At 39.0% G+C, this 15,613-nt stretch overlaps 1 protein-coding gene across 1 annotated transcript in view; it reads left to right on the top strand.

Annotated features, from left to right (window-relative positions):
• CFAP65 (cilia and flagella associated protein 65) overlaps positions 1 to 15,613 on the top strand; it is a 2,328,717-nt gene that overhangs the window by 799,331 nt on the left and 1,513,773 nt on the right. The window lies entirely within an intron of this gene.

Here is a 15,613-nt window from a genome sequence, read left to right as displayed (position 1 = left end):
GCAATGCATATCCCGGGGAGCTCCAACATGATTGCAGACAAACTGAGCAGATGCTTTCTCATGCCTCACGAATGGTCTCTCAACCTTGAGGTGGCTTCAGAAATCTTTAGCCACTGGGGCCAGCCTTGCTGCGATCTTTTCACCTCCCCATCAAACAACAAGTCCAGCAGCTATTTCATCCTACTTTCCCCAGAGGAGGAGTCACCGATGGATGCTCTGATCCACGACTGGTCCACGGGACTTCTCTATGCTTATCCTCCCATCCCCCTGATTTCACAATTTCTAAAGAAAGCTCTTCAGTTGAGATGCAAGGTGATCTTCATAGCCCCATACTGGCCTCGACAAGTTTGCTTCCCCTTCCTTTGCCCTCACCTAGTATACCCGTTGTGGATTCTGGACCCTCAGCCAGATCTGATTACTCACCCCCAAGGGTTGAGTCACTGAAATCTGTCTAGTCTCAAGCTGACAGCTTGGTTTCTCCACTTCCACTAGTAGCCAGGCAAGCTAATCTCTCCTTGCCTGTTCGAGACATCATTCTGGCCTCTCATAAACCATCCACCAGAAGACTATATTAGGATAAATGGAAAAGGTTCTCCATCTGGTCCAAGGATAACATGCTAGACCCATATTCAGCTCAGTTATTGTAGTGCTTCAATACTTGGCTAAGTGTTTTGATAATGGAGCCCCTGCCTCTATCGTACGAGTACATCTAGTGGCAGTTTCCAATTTCCGCAGTGGTACAGATGGCACCCTCTTATCTCTTTACGCCTTTGCAAGGCTTTCCTCAAAGGGACCTCTCATATCAGGCCTCCTGTCAGACAGCCCATGGAACCATGGAACCTCACTCTAGTCCTTCAGTCTTTGACCCAAAAACATTTTGAACCTGCTGCAAAGTGTGAGCTAAAGTTTTTGTCTTGGAAATCCTTGCTCTTGGTAGCCATCATGTCTGCCAGAAGAGTCTCGAAGCTGCAGGCATTGTGTATCAAGAGGCTGTATCTGGTCTTTCATAAAGACAGAGTATCACTTCGGACAAATCCATCCTTTATCCCCAAAGTTGTTTCTGAATTCTTCATAAACCAGACCATTGACCTACCAGTGTTCTTTCCAAAGTTTGCCAGTAGAGGAGAGTACTGCCTTCACTCCTTGGATGTACATAGACAATTGAGATTTTACCTAGACAGGACCAATGCTATCCGTAAATCTGAACAGCTTTTCATCTCTTTTTCTGGGCCCAAAATGAGAGAGGCTGTTTCCAAGGTTACATTATCAAAATGGCTAAGGGACTGCATACGTTTCATCTATTCCCTCTGTAATGAACCTATGCCAAAAGTTAAAGCTCACTCCACTAGAGCTATGGCAACATCTGTAGCTTTCCATTCCAAGGTTTCCATGGATGACATCTGTGCAGCAGCTACTTGGGCTAAGCCTCATACCTTTATCAATCATTACAAATTGGATTTCATCTCCAGAGGGAGAGCTGCCTTCGGCTCAATGGTACTCAGGAATGTTCTTCCATAAGGGCCACCCATGGACCTCAAGGTAGCTTGGGATTCTGTCCCATCAGTAATGAATGGAAAGAAGATTAACAACATCAGATAAAGAAGTTATGTCTTACCATAATGTTCCATCTGTGTTGTTCATCTTCTTTCATTCATCACTTCCCACCCTCCTTCCCCCTCCAAAGGCTCCTGGGGGATGCTTTGGGTCTAAATGGTGCCCTAGGGTATTTGCACAAGAAGTGGCCTTGGCTTTACTTCTTTTTCTCTAGCAAACTCGATCTGAGGTAACAGGGAGAAGGGCATTCTGGGTAGAGACTTAGCTCGAGAGTTTTTTTGGCTGGCGCGAGCATGGTAAAAAGGCCGACTCTGTTCCGAGGGCTCGGAGCCGAACCCATCAGTGATGAATGAAAGAAGATGAACAACACAGATGGAATGTTATGGTAAGACATAACTTCTTTTTTAGTCTTTTTCTTAACACTGCAGTATCTGCCTGAAACATATATTCATTACAAGGATACCCCTGCTTCTTTCAGTCAGTTTCATGCATGCATTTTTCCATTAATTCAGATATCTCAAAAGTCACATTACAAAACGACTCCTTTCCAAAATGAATTAGGGAACACATTTTCAATATATTAAATCCTAATGGTTCAATTATTTTGTCCCAAATAACATAACTGTTAATGGCCAAGTCTTTTTTTTTTTTTTAAGAAATCTTTATTGTATCCTTTCTTTTCAGCTAAATACTCATTTCCTTCTCTGTGTAGCAGCTGACACTTCTGCATATGTGTTTTACTAGACAATTCCTCTCCCACTTCCTGTGACTGTGAGTGGGATGGTGTTTACTTTTCACTTTCCCACTGCACATCTTCCATATCTGTGGTTCCCCTCCTTCACTTTCCAGGACCAAATAAACACTCTATGGCCATGGAATGGCAATACTATTCTCTGGTTCATCAACACTTATCAATCAACACAGAAATTCTTTAAAGCCTCCTTATACAAGTATTGTAACCACAGGCTACTCTTTCATCTTGTCTCCTCTTTTCTCTGGAGGTACAAGCAAGTTTGCTGACTCATTCTCATCTATCACTGCTGTTTCTAACACTGTTTCCACAAATTATTTGCTCTGCTGCAACTTGCAACATTCCTCATCTTCTTCTCCTCCATATTACTCCATCTTGTTGTCACCCACTGGTTTGTAAATAGGAAAACAGTGGGGTTTCTTTATTCTATACTTTTTTATTTTATAAATTCATATTTACAAAATCAATACAATGCACACTTTTACATATTTACAAATTCTCACAATCTTCATTACTATATAGCACATCCTCCTTTATCTGTGGACCCCCCACTACTTCTACCACAACCACCATCTAATTTTGCGTATTATATTTGGTATTACTCAATTCCCATTAAACATACTTTCATTCAATCTTCTATTTTATACAGTTTTTAAAATACCAAATAGTTTCTTATAAACATGCACAGTTTCTCTATTATACTTTTCATAAAATCCATATTCTATCATGTTCATATTGATTTGCTTATAATCGTGTATCTCTTCTATTATTTTTGCCCATAATATATTTACCCTCTTGCAGTCCAAAATAACATGTTCATCTGTTTCCAATTCCCCACAAAAATAACAGATTCTTTCATTTATTTTGTTTTAAGGCATATTTCTTTTTACCAATACTTTTTATTTATAGTCACCACAAAAAATCCTGATATTCAACATATCTCTGATATCTCTTGTTCCTTTCATTTATAGCCTTTATGTTTTTCTTCTTTTAAATGACCCTAAGGATTCACAAAATAATTCTATATCATTATATTTTTATACCATATTTTCCTGTAATCGACTCTCATCTATTTTTAACTTTTACATTCTTATTTTTTTCTTGATACAGACTCATTTCTTGATTTATGTACAGTCTCACCCTTATATTTAATCGTAATAAATTCCATTCACTTTAATTTTTTTCTACAAAATTCCTACTAGCAAATTATCTTCTTTTCCTTTAATCCACCTCAGCATCTTATATAAATTTAAGGAAGATTCGTACACTAAAGGATTTATTAAGCCCGACTGATATTTTTCCTTATTTAAATACAATACCCCTCTTTTAACAGGATTCAAATTGGATCCCCAGATAAACCTGATCATCACTTTAATAAATTGCTTCTCCACATCATTTGGTATCATACATATATTTACAACATATGTTATCTTTCCCATCCAAATGGAATTTATCAAATATACTTTTTTCTGTAAGGAAAACTTGTATCTGCTTCACATTGTTTTAATTCCTTTTAAGTCTCTTAACAGTTTTTCTCAGTATTCTTTAACTATATTTAAACCAGAAATTTTATTATCAACACCAACATTTCATTTACATCAAATTGTATTCCTTCTATCTGCTCAGTAGTCCCAAAACCGTTACTTTTTTCTCTATTTTTAAAGTTATTCCCAACTTACTCAACCCAGAGTTCACATACAAAATATCCTCTTTCATCTTTTTATTATTTTTAGTCATATAAATGATATCTGCATATGACATAACAGTAGGATATGTAATATCATAATTCTTCATATGTACTTCACCTTGCATTTTCTCATTTGGCTGTTTTACTAACCAATTCATAATTAGTACAAACAAAAATACTACTCATAGGACATCCTTGTTTCAGACATGTTTTAATTTCTGTTTCTTCCTCTATCCAACCATTAACTAACAATCTTATTTTGCCATTATTATATACTGATTTACATACTTTCTGAATTTTTATGCTGAAATGATAACATTCCATTGGTTGAATTACAATAAGAGACTACTGCAAGTACGGCAAGTGCATGGCCCCAAAAATACAAACGTCCACAAAAAAAACCCAGGCCAGCACTCATATGCATGAAGTGCCTAAAATAAATATATTTTAATAGAACATAAATAGGCAAAACAGACCAGTTTCAGCCCAAAAGTTATTAAGCCTTCCTCAGTGTAAAAGTACAGGCAACAAAGCCAAGCCTAATATGCATGAAAATAATCACATGATACAACAAAAGTCCCCCTAATTGGTTGTCTATAAATCCTCATTTAGACCTGGGGGAAATTATCCCCCCAGCTTGATAATCCACTTTTTTTCTTTCTTGTTCATTTTATCATGCCAACCAATTTTATTAGCCCGGTCCCCACTTACCCTGTCAATAATGGCACACCTGAAAGATGCTGTAGTATGGGTCAGAGAATGTTTATATAATGCATTGCTAGGTTTTTTCAATCTGATATCACTAAGGTGTTCAGATATCCTTATCCTTGCTGACCGGGACGTCTGCCCTATGTAAAAAGCGGAACATGTGCCGGTAGCTAGGTAAATAACCCAATCAGTTCCACAACTGGCCAGAAACCTGATGTCAAAAACCATCCCGGTATTTTTGCTGGTGAACTGTTTGGGCTTGGCCACCCTGGCACAATGAACACAGTGGCCACATGGATAACACCCCTGCAGCAAGTCCCCAGTTAGAGTAGTTTGTAATGGTTCCCCCAAAATGAACCCCTGTTTATAATGATTAAAATAAGATCCCATGGTTTTACCCCTATGGTAAGAAAACTGGCTTCTATTATTTAAAAAAAAAATGATAGTCTGTCATCCGCAAGCAATATGTTCCAATGTTTGTTGACAATGTCTAACAAAACATTGATATTGCGTCCAAAGGTAGTAGTAAATCTAAGTTCAGATGGTCCTGGTTGCTGTTTATCCCTATATACCAAAAGGTCATTCCTATTGATAAAGATGCAAGATTACTAGCTGAACCCCAGGATTTGAACCTGTTAATAAGGTCTAGTTTATAATCATCATATCTCTCAGGATGGGAGCAAATGCATCTTATACACAAAAGCTATGATTTCTGGATGTTGCGTGTAACATGAGGTGGGTGGAAGCTAGAGGCATGTAATAATGAGTTATATTGTGGGTACTTGCGAAAGACTTGGGTATCCAGAGTATGATCCAAATTCCTTGTGATGAGAACATCCAAAAAAGTAATTTGATAAATGTTGTAATTATCAGTAAACTGGATCCCCCACTTGTTATCATTCAAGTATTCCGTAAACTCACACAGATATCCATCAGCTTTCCAAATCATCCAGCAATCATCAAGGCAGTATCTCCACATATCAATTTCCCCAAGATATAGATTATGGGTTATATCATATATCAACTGCTCTTCCACATAGGTCATAAATAGGTCAGCATATATGGGGAGAAAAGGCGTTCCCATAGCCATACCCTGAACCTGCCAAAAACATTTCCCATGATAATAAAAGGTGTTCTTAGTAAGTACATATTCGGCAAGGCCAATAATAAATGTATTAAAGCCTAGTGGATAGAGCTCGGCTTGGTAAAGCCAATGTTCTAGGGCCAACAAACTCGCCCAATGAGGAATATTTGTATATAGAGACACTATATCAAGGATGCATAACAACCGCCCCGGCTCAAGTTGGATATCCGAAACTAACTGCAAGAATTGAGTTGTGTCCTGAATACAAGATCTGACATATTTTAGAAGCAGCTGAAGATGTAAAGTCAAAAACTGTGACAATGGTTCAGTATCCGATCCACACCCAGATATAGTTGGTCTACCCGGGGGGGGGGGGGGGGGTCATATAACTTTTTATGAATCTTTGGTAGCAAATATAGATATTGATGCCTGGGGTCGGGGGCAGTAAGATGGTATAAGGTAGACTGGGAAATGATCCCTTCATCCCTGGCCAACAAAAGATATTGATCAATTTGTTGTTTAAATTTCGGGCTGGTGTCCAAAGGCATGTACATATAGTACGGGCCATTATTCAGTTGTCTCCAGGCCTCGGCATCATATTTGCACCAATCCATGACTACTATTGCACCCCCTATGTCAGCTGGTAAAATGACTAAATCCCTGTTTTGTTGTAAGCCAAAAATGATTTGTTATTCAGTCCTCAAGAGGTTATGTAACTTAATCCGAAATTCATGAGACAGGAAGTGTAGATCTTTGAGAACTATGTGTTGAAACAAATGAACTGAATGATGCATAGGTGGCATAAATGTGGACACGAAATCTGAAAATGTCAGAATCACCAGTGTTAGAACCAGAATCAAAGTATAACCTGAGATTAAGTAAACAACAAAAATCTATAACATCTTGTGCTAATGAATCCTCCGAGACGAAGAAAGCCGGTACAAAGTTAAGTCCCTTATTTAAAAGCTGCAATTCAGCTTGTTTTAAACATGTTGAAGAAATGTTCCAAACATTGCTACAATTGTTTATTTGTGTGTCATCACTTTCAATAAGGTTTCTACACTGTTTATTCCCATGATGCTTTTTCCCTCCCCTCCGTACCCTGTCCTTAAAGGGGTATCAGAATTCCTACGTTTTGGGGCTGGAGGCACTACAGTGTATGGTGTCTCAGAATCCGTCATGGAGGAGAAATCATCTGCTGAGGTCCCACTCACTGAGCTGGGAGTCCTTTTCAAAATAGACCTGGGTCTCTTTCTTTTCGAGAATTTGTTGCCCACATTACTAAATTTGACATTTTTATTGGGACCAAAAGGTTTACCCCGTTCATAATCATCCCTGTCCCATTGAAATATTTTCATTTTCCTGTCTTTCAATTGCTCTTTCAAAGATAGTAACTCTTGACTAAGCAGGTTTAGACAATTAGTATAACAGGCCAGTCCTTCAAATTTACGAGTCTCTTCACATAAAGAAGCTACCTCTGTGATATTTAAATCTATTAGTCGGTCATAGTAAGCAATAAGGGTGTCCACAAAACCCATAGATGCCTTTTGCTGAATCTGGGCCCATTGTTCTAACAATTCCTCATCCGGATGAGCTACAAGGGGTTGGATACGGACCCTTAAGCCCCTGGGGGAAATACCCTTAGTTTGGTATGCTTTAAATAATCTTAGGTGCCAAACAGTTTGTAAAGTCTTCATACTCTTTGTTAACTGTTCAAAAAATTTTGAACAAACATGATGCGGCTCAACCCTATCCCCCATATTACTCTGGTTCCCTCTGGGTCCAAGGCCAAAAATCCCCAAGTCATCCCTGTCCGCAGACAGCCACTTTATCAAAGAAGATAGATCCATAATGAAATATTGTATTAGTATATTAATATATATTGGAAGAAGTTACATCAACGAGCTCTATATTAATACCCCCCTGCTAATAACTAGAAATTGAAGCAAAAAATAACCCCAATATCAGGTCCAATAAAAGGTTAAGTTGACCTATCAGTATATCAGTAAGAAGGTAGGTAGTCAAATGTAAATATCACCCCAAATTAGGTCTATTTATAAAAATATATGTTTGGTTTATTGCCAATCAAACCCATAAAACGGGGCTACATTCAGACTTGACCAACCCTAAATAGATGCACAAATAAAATTCGCAATTTGGGGTAGGGCAATAATAGCCAATGTGTTAATAATGAGTACCAATGATGAAGCAATAGAAAATCAGAATTCCAAATTTGCAAGGAATCCCTTGTATGCAAGGCTAGGAATACCTATATAGATAAATCTGTTAATAATATTGACCAAACTTTAGGTGAACCAATATAGCCACTGCATACCAAAGAAGAAAAATATACTTCATCAAAATAGTGAAACTTTCAAATATACACAACACTACGTCCCCCAGAAATAATATGTGCTCTGAAATCCATGTATAACGGTCGGAATAACCCCACAAAATAGACAATTAGAATAAGGTTCGCAAGGGAACCAAACACCAAAAAATAACCAAAAAGGATTAATATATAAACAGTAGGATGTGCCAAACCACATTCAAATTGAACATCGTTGGTCCCCCTATAGACAATCTAAAATGTATGAGTTGGTCATAACTTGTCCCATAAATAGAAACAGAATATGAAGTCTGTCTGCCTATAACCCAATCCTGTCTTATGCGATAATAGAAAAATACCAATATGATCTAAAGAGAAAGTATCATATATATAGAAAGGCACATATGCCAGAATACCATCAACAAAATTATAAAGATGTTGACAAAAAATACCAAAATCTGGCTAATACACCTTCCCACAAATTAACCAATAAGCAAGACTCGAAAAGTCTAAGCTGCTGATATACAAAAGCAATTGGTGCCCTAAAGCAACCAGTATGAACCTACAAGATGATGAAAAAGTTGGGAAAGCATTCAAAAATCATAAAAATGTCCCTTTATTATTTATTTATTTATTTATTTTACATTTGTTGACTGGGCTAGTCTAACTGGATATATGTCCATTTTCAGTAGAGGCCTGGGGAGAAAAGCTCCACATAAAATATACAGCACATTAATAATTCAGTTTCAAGACATTAAACTTCAATTAAAGATACTAGTCATACAAAACATGTGGTACAAAGTAAATAAGCATATGTGATATAAGACAGTAGAGAAAAAAAAACATTTACATTTGGAACTCATTAAAAAATAGGCCATCATCCCACTCATTCTTAACAAATATTATGACAACCAATTAGGGGAACTTTTGCTGTATCATGTGATTATTTTCATGCATATTAGGCTTGGCTTTGTTGCCTGTACTTTTACACTGAGTATTCTGCCCTTCATAGCAATTCAGGCAGTTTATATCATAGTTGTACAGTTTGAGCATGTTTGTTCTGTTGCTGCCATCTACTGGCCTTTTATTTATAACAGTTAGATTAACTTGTTTTACAGCATTATAGCAAGACTCAGGAAGTGATGTAAATCAGTCAGGAAGCAGCTTTCTTTCTAGCCCTCATGAAGTGCAATCATGATCTTCTTTTCCCAGGCCCTGGCATTCGCATCCCTCTTTTACAAAAAAGTATTAAAGTTAAGAAATCTTAGTAAACCTACAAGAAACCCTGATTCTTTTGCTTATTGGATTTTATTAAAGTGTTAAGCTGTCCATTTAGCTGTACTATGCCTCGCACAGTGCTGTGAGAATGGACCAGTAAAAAAGGAGATCCTTGCAGTCCTGAATACAAGAGGTCACTGCACTGTAAATATGAGTCTGAGATCAGGGAAGAAGTATAAACCTGAGGATATGTCCCCCATGACACAGCATGGCAGGGAGAACAGCTCTAGTGTCCCGAAAGATGATACATGGTCACATGGATCCAAATCATCAAGATCCAGTAAGATGTCCTCAGCATGTTCCTTAGCAATCAGAGCTTGTGCCAAAGAAGATGTGGCACGTGCCCAACTGGCATTTGTTGAAAAAGAAGCCATTATGATGCGACAAAAGGCAGAATTGGAAGCTAACCTACATATACAGAAGCCGCTGCTTACCTGGAAGCAGATTCATCAGTAAGCAAGATAACTCACTTAGGACCAGAAGTCCCAGAGAAACCTCTCTCCTCTGCTGAACCTACAAGTGAGTACGTCTAGAAACTTACTAGTATGCATGCAAGCCAGCAGTCATCTAAGATTATGCAAGGAGAATCCAGCTCAAAGACAGCAGATGTCCCGGGTATGCCCCATTGGTCTTGTGATGTCAGCAGTGTCAAACCAACAAAAGAACAACCTTCAGAGCTCCTTAGAAATGGAAATCCAGGACTCCCACTACCACAGCCTAAAGATTACATGCCTGAACACCAAAACATACAAGATGTCACAAAGTATCTTATCTGCAAAAAAATGTTTAACTCAGGTTTTATCAAGTTTGATGACTGTCCAGAAACCTATTGGGCATGGAAGCCCTCCTTTCTGAGTGCAACTAGAGACTTAAATTTGGCAGCTGCAGAAATGCTTGACTTAATGATAAAATGGTTGGGCAAAGAGTCAGCAGAGCACACAAAAAGCATGCATAGGGTACACTTATTTAACCCTTTGGCAGGACTTAACATGGCATGGCAGAGGCTAGAAGAAAGGTATGGTTCACCTGAAGCAATTGAAGATGCTCTACTGAAAAAGCTTGAAACCTTCCCCAAGTTGAGCAATAAAGACAATACAAAATTACAACAACTGGATGATCTTCTTCTATAAATAGAGTGTACTAAAAGGAGGGCTATTTGACAGGCCTTTCATACTGAGACACTGCTCATGGTATTAATCCAATAGTGGAGAAACTACTGTATACCTTGCAACAAAAGTGGGCATCTGTTGGAGCTAAATACAAAGAGGAAAATGAAGTAGCTTTTCCCCCTTTCTTTGTATTTTCTAGGTTCGTTCAGCAACAAGCAAAGATTAGGCGCGACCCCAGCTTTGCCTTCATTAGCAGCAGTAATCTGCCATCCAGACCAGAAAAGCCTTCCAGACCTCATGGTAATACTGCTGTGTTCACACACAAAACAGTTGTACCTTCAAGGGCCACAAACTGTCAAGACAGCAGCAAGTGAGCCTTATAGAAAGTCCTGATAGGCAATGCCCAATTCACTTAAAGCCTCATCCTCTGCAAAGATGCAAAGGGTTTAGAGGTAAACCTATTGAGGAGAGAATGTCCTTTCTTAAACAAAATGGCATCTATTTCAAGTGCTGTGACTCTACTAAGCATATAGCTAAAGACTGTAAAATATCAGTCTAGTGCACAGAATGTGCCAGTGAGAAACACATAGCGGCCTTACACCCTTATCCACCTCCACAACCAGCAAGGATGGTAGAAGCCAGGAAAGATCAGGTCAGGGAGCAAAAAGAGGATTCCCCTTCTTCAGTGATGTCTAAGTGCACTGAAATCTGTGGCCAAGGTAAAAATCCACGGTCATGTTCTAAAATCTGTTTAGTCACTGTGTATCCCACCGGGAAAAGAGACAAAGCAGTGAAGATTTATGCAGTTCTTGATGAGCAGAGCAACAAATCACTTGCAAGGTCAGACTTTTTTGATATCTTTAACATTAAAACAACTGCAGCTCCCTATACTCTAAAGACATGCTCAGGCATTATGACAACTGCAGACAGAAGAGCCATAGACTTTGTTATTGAAATCTTTGATAAGGAAAAGCGATTCCTATTACCTACACTGATAGAGTGTGATATGATACCTGATGACAAGTCAGAAATTCCTTTTCCAAAGATGGCTTATCATCACCCTCACCTCCGCCCAATTGCTCACCTCATTCTAGCCATTAATTCTGGTGCTTCTTTCATTTTGCTTCTTGGAAGTGCATGAGCAAATTAATGGACTGGTCAAAGCCCATTATGCTCAGAGACTAGACTTGGGGTGGGTCATTGTAGGAGAAGTTTGCCTTGGATCAGCTCACCAGCCAAACAGCATCAGTTCCTTCAAGACGTCTGTGTTAACAAATGGCCGCACATCCTTTTTCAGTCCAAGCCAGAACAATTTTAATGTTAAAGAAAGATTTGATAATTTAACTTGGTTTTGGGACTCTTCTTCACACAGCAAAGAAGATACCAGCTTTAACATAGAAACTGACAATCTAGGGGTTTCAGTGTTCCAGAAATCAAAGGACGATAATAAACAAGCTCTGTCCATAGAAGATCAAGCCTTTCTCCGGATCATGGACAGAGAGACTTACCAGGATGATAATAACAGTTGGGTGCCCCTCTGCCATTTTGCACACCCAGGTATCGTTTACCTTGTAATAGAGAACAAGCCATGAAACGCCTGAACTCTCTTCGTAGAACCTTACAAAAAAAGGCAAAGGTAAAGAGAGATTTCATAGTATTCATCAACAGGTTACTGGATAATGATTACACTGAAATTGCAGGACCAATGGATCAAGGTAAAGAACACTGGTATCTGCCAATGTTTGGTGTTTACCACCCACACAAACTTGATCAAATAAGAGTTATGTTTGATTCCAATGCAGAATGTGAGGGTATTTCTTTAAATAAGGTACTGTTAAGTGGTCCTGATCTAAACAATACTCTACTAGGGGTCCTCATGTGCTTTAGAAAAGTGCCCATAACCTTCACAGCTGATGTGCAGCAGATGTTTTACTGTTTTCTGGTGAGAGAGGACCACCGAGATTATTTACGTTTTCTCTGGTACAAAGATCAGGACATAGACAAAGAAGTAGAGTACAGAATGAGAGTACATGTCTGCGGCAACAGTGCCTCTCCTGCTATGGCTGTATACTGTATGTGTAAAGCTGCCCTAAAAGGAGCTGAATATTATGGACAAGATGCCAAACACTTTGTGCTGAGACATTTCTGTGTAGATGATGGACTTGCATCTGCTAGCACTCCTGCGATAGCAATTGACATTCTCAACAAAACAAAGCAGATGCTGGCAGAATCCAATCTGCGGCTTCATAAGGTTGCTTCTAACAGCAAACAGGTCATGGAAGCCGTTCCTGCAGAAGATAGAGCTAAGGACCTTAAAGATCTTTGTCTGGGTACAGACTCCCTTCCTCTTCAGAAAAGTTTAGGACTAGGCTGGGATCTAGAAACAGACAGCTTTGTTTTTTAGGTCTCTTCAGAGGAAAGGCCCTTCACCAGAAGAGGAATCTTAGCTACCGTGAACAGCCTTTATGATCCCCTTGGGTTTGTTGCACCAGCGACTATAAAAGGTAAGGCCTTAGTCGTCTGGGAAATGGGAATGGGATGCATTACTCCCACAAGACATACTGCATGAGTGGATTCAGTGGAAGGAGTCTTTGCAGGCTTTGAAAGGCTTAAAGATACCCAGATGTTATGGGCCTGTTTCACTAACAGTAGCCTGTAAAAAGGAACTGTATATTTTTTCAGATGCATCCATCACAGCTATAGGTGCAGTAGCCTCCTTGAAAACAACTGATGCAGTAAGTGTATGTCACATTGGATTCATTATGGGAAAGTCTAAGTTAAGCACTAGACCAGTGAATACAATCCCACGTTTGGAGCCATGTGCAACTGTATTAGCAGTAGAACTGCATGAGCTAATCAGAGATGAAATAGACCTGGAACTGGATGTTGTGAAATTCTTTACAGACAGTAAAACCGTCCTGGAGTACATCTGCAATACCTCTAGAAGATTCTTTCTGTATGTCTCTAACCGAATAAATAGAATCAGACAAGTAACTCATCCTGATCAGTGGTTCTATGTACCCACAGAGCAAAACCCTGCTGATTATGCTACAAGGCTTACACAGACAGCCTGCCTTCAGAACACTATATGGTTCTCAGACCCTTTGTTTCTTTACCAGCCAGTTCAAGACAATTCAAATGACATGGCTACTGGTTATCCTCTCATAGAGCCTGAAGCTGATCCTGAAATTAAACCAACAGTTGCAAGCTTTAGCACTAGAGTCTTTGATTACACTATTCATTCACATTGTTTTGAAAGAATGTCAAACTGGAAGACACTAGTTGAAACTATATCCAGACATTCATATTGCCAAAAGTTTTCAGAGAAAATCAAATAGCTCTCTACTTAGAGGCTGGAAAAGTTTTCATCCTCAAGTTAGCTTAGATGAACTTTCACAAGCAAAGAATATGATCATCTCTTCTGTTCAGCACAAACACTTCAAAAAGGAATATGACTGTGTAAAAGAGCAAAAGGCATTCCCAAAACAAAGTCTTCTCAAGAAGTTTAGTACTGTTATAGATCAAGATGGACTACTGAGAGTTGGTGGACACTTGTCCTTTGCAACATTGACTGAACAAGAGAAGCAACCAATTATCATCCCCCACAATCATCACATTGCTACACTGATTGTGAAATATTACCATAACCAAGTGACTCATCAAGGACATCACATAACAGAAGGTGCAATCAGAGCTGCAGGTTTCTAGATCCTTGTTGGTAAATTCCTGACGTCTGCAGTTATTCACACATGTGTTATCTGTCATAAACTGAGAAGGGGATTAGAAAGTCAAAATATGGCAGATTTACCAGAAGATAGAGTGACTCCTGAACCACCATTCACTAGCTTGGGTATTGATGTTTTTGGCCCGTGGACAGTGGTAACCCACCGTGCTAAAGGAGGTAGTGCTGACAACAAATGCTGGGCAGTACTTTTTACATGTCTGTCTACACGAGCTGTACATATAGAACTGAATGAATCTATGTCAGCTTCCAGTTTTATTAATGCCGTGAGAAGATTCTTTTCAGTCCGTGGCCCAGCAAAGTTACTTCACTTTGATAGAGGGACAAACTTTGTGGGAGCTTGTAGGGAACTGAATATTTGTGCAGGTGATACAACAGTACGAGATTATCTACAAGACAAAGGATGCACATGGGTCTTCAATCCTCCGCACTCATATCATATGGGTGGTTGTTGGGAAAGACTAAATAGGTATAGCTAGATGCATCTTGGATGCAGTGTTACTCCAAGATAAGCCTACTCACCTGACCCATGAGAGTTTAAGTACCTTTATGGCGGGAGTTACGGCTATTATGAATGCAAGACCTTTAGTACCAGTGTCAAACGATCCAGATAATACTGAGGTTCTTACACCTGCCATGCTTTTGACTCAAAAGACAAACTCTTTTTTGGCTCCTTCTGGTAACTTTGAAACAGAAGGCCTTCATGTAAAACAATGGAAGCAAGTTCAGAGTTTCGCTGATACCTTCTGGGAAAGATGGAAAAGGGAATACTTGTCCACCTTACAAAGTCGCAGAAAGTGGACTTGAGACTATCCAAATGTTAAAATAGGTGATTTGTGTTAATGAAGGACAGTCAAAAATGCAGGAATGAATGGTCTGTGGGACTTATCATTGACAGGTTGCCAAGCAGAGATGGTAAAGTGAGAAAGGTGGAAGTAAGAGTTATCAAACAAGGAACTGCTAAAGTTTATTTGAAGCCAGACTCGGACATTTTAGTTCTTGTTTATGAAAATAGTTAAAATGTGTTATTGTGTGTAGTAATATTAGCGAGTGTAGTGGCACCCCGTAATATGCCAGGCAGGGAGTATTCTGCCCCTCACAGCAATTCAGGCAGTTTATATCATAGTTGTACAGTTTGAGCATTTTTGATCTGTTGCTGCCATCTAGTGGCCTTTTATTTATAACAGTTAGATTAACTTGTTATACAGCATTATAGCAAGCCTCAGGAAGTGATGTAACTCAGTCAGGAAGCAGCTTTCTTTCTAGCCCTCATGAAGTGCAGTCAAGATCTTGTCTTCCCAGGCCCTGGCATTCACATCTCTCTTTTACAAAAAAGTATTATAGTTAAGAAATATCAGTAAAGCTACAAAA

The sequence above is a fragment of the Protopterus annectens genome, chromosome 6.part0 (assembly GCF_019279795.1).
Source record: "Protopterus annectens isolate FY-2018-M chromosome 6.part0, PAN1.0, whole genome shotgun sequence".
NCBI lineage: Eukaryota > Metazoa > Chordata > Ceratodontiformes > Protopteridae > Protopterus > Protopterus annectens.
Note: the sequence above shows the minus strand (reverse complement) of the source record. Positions and strands in the feature narration are given on the sequence as shown.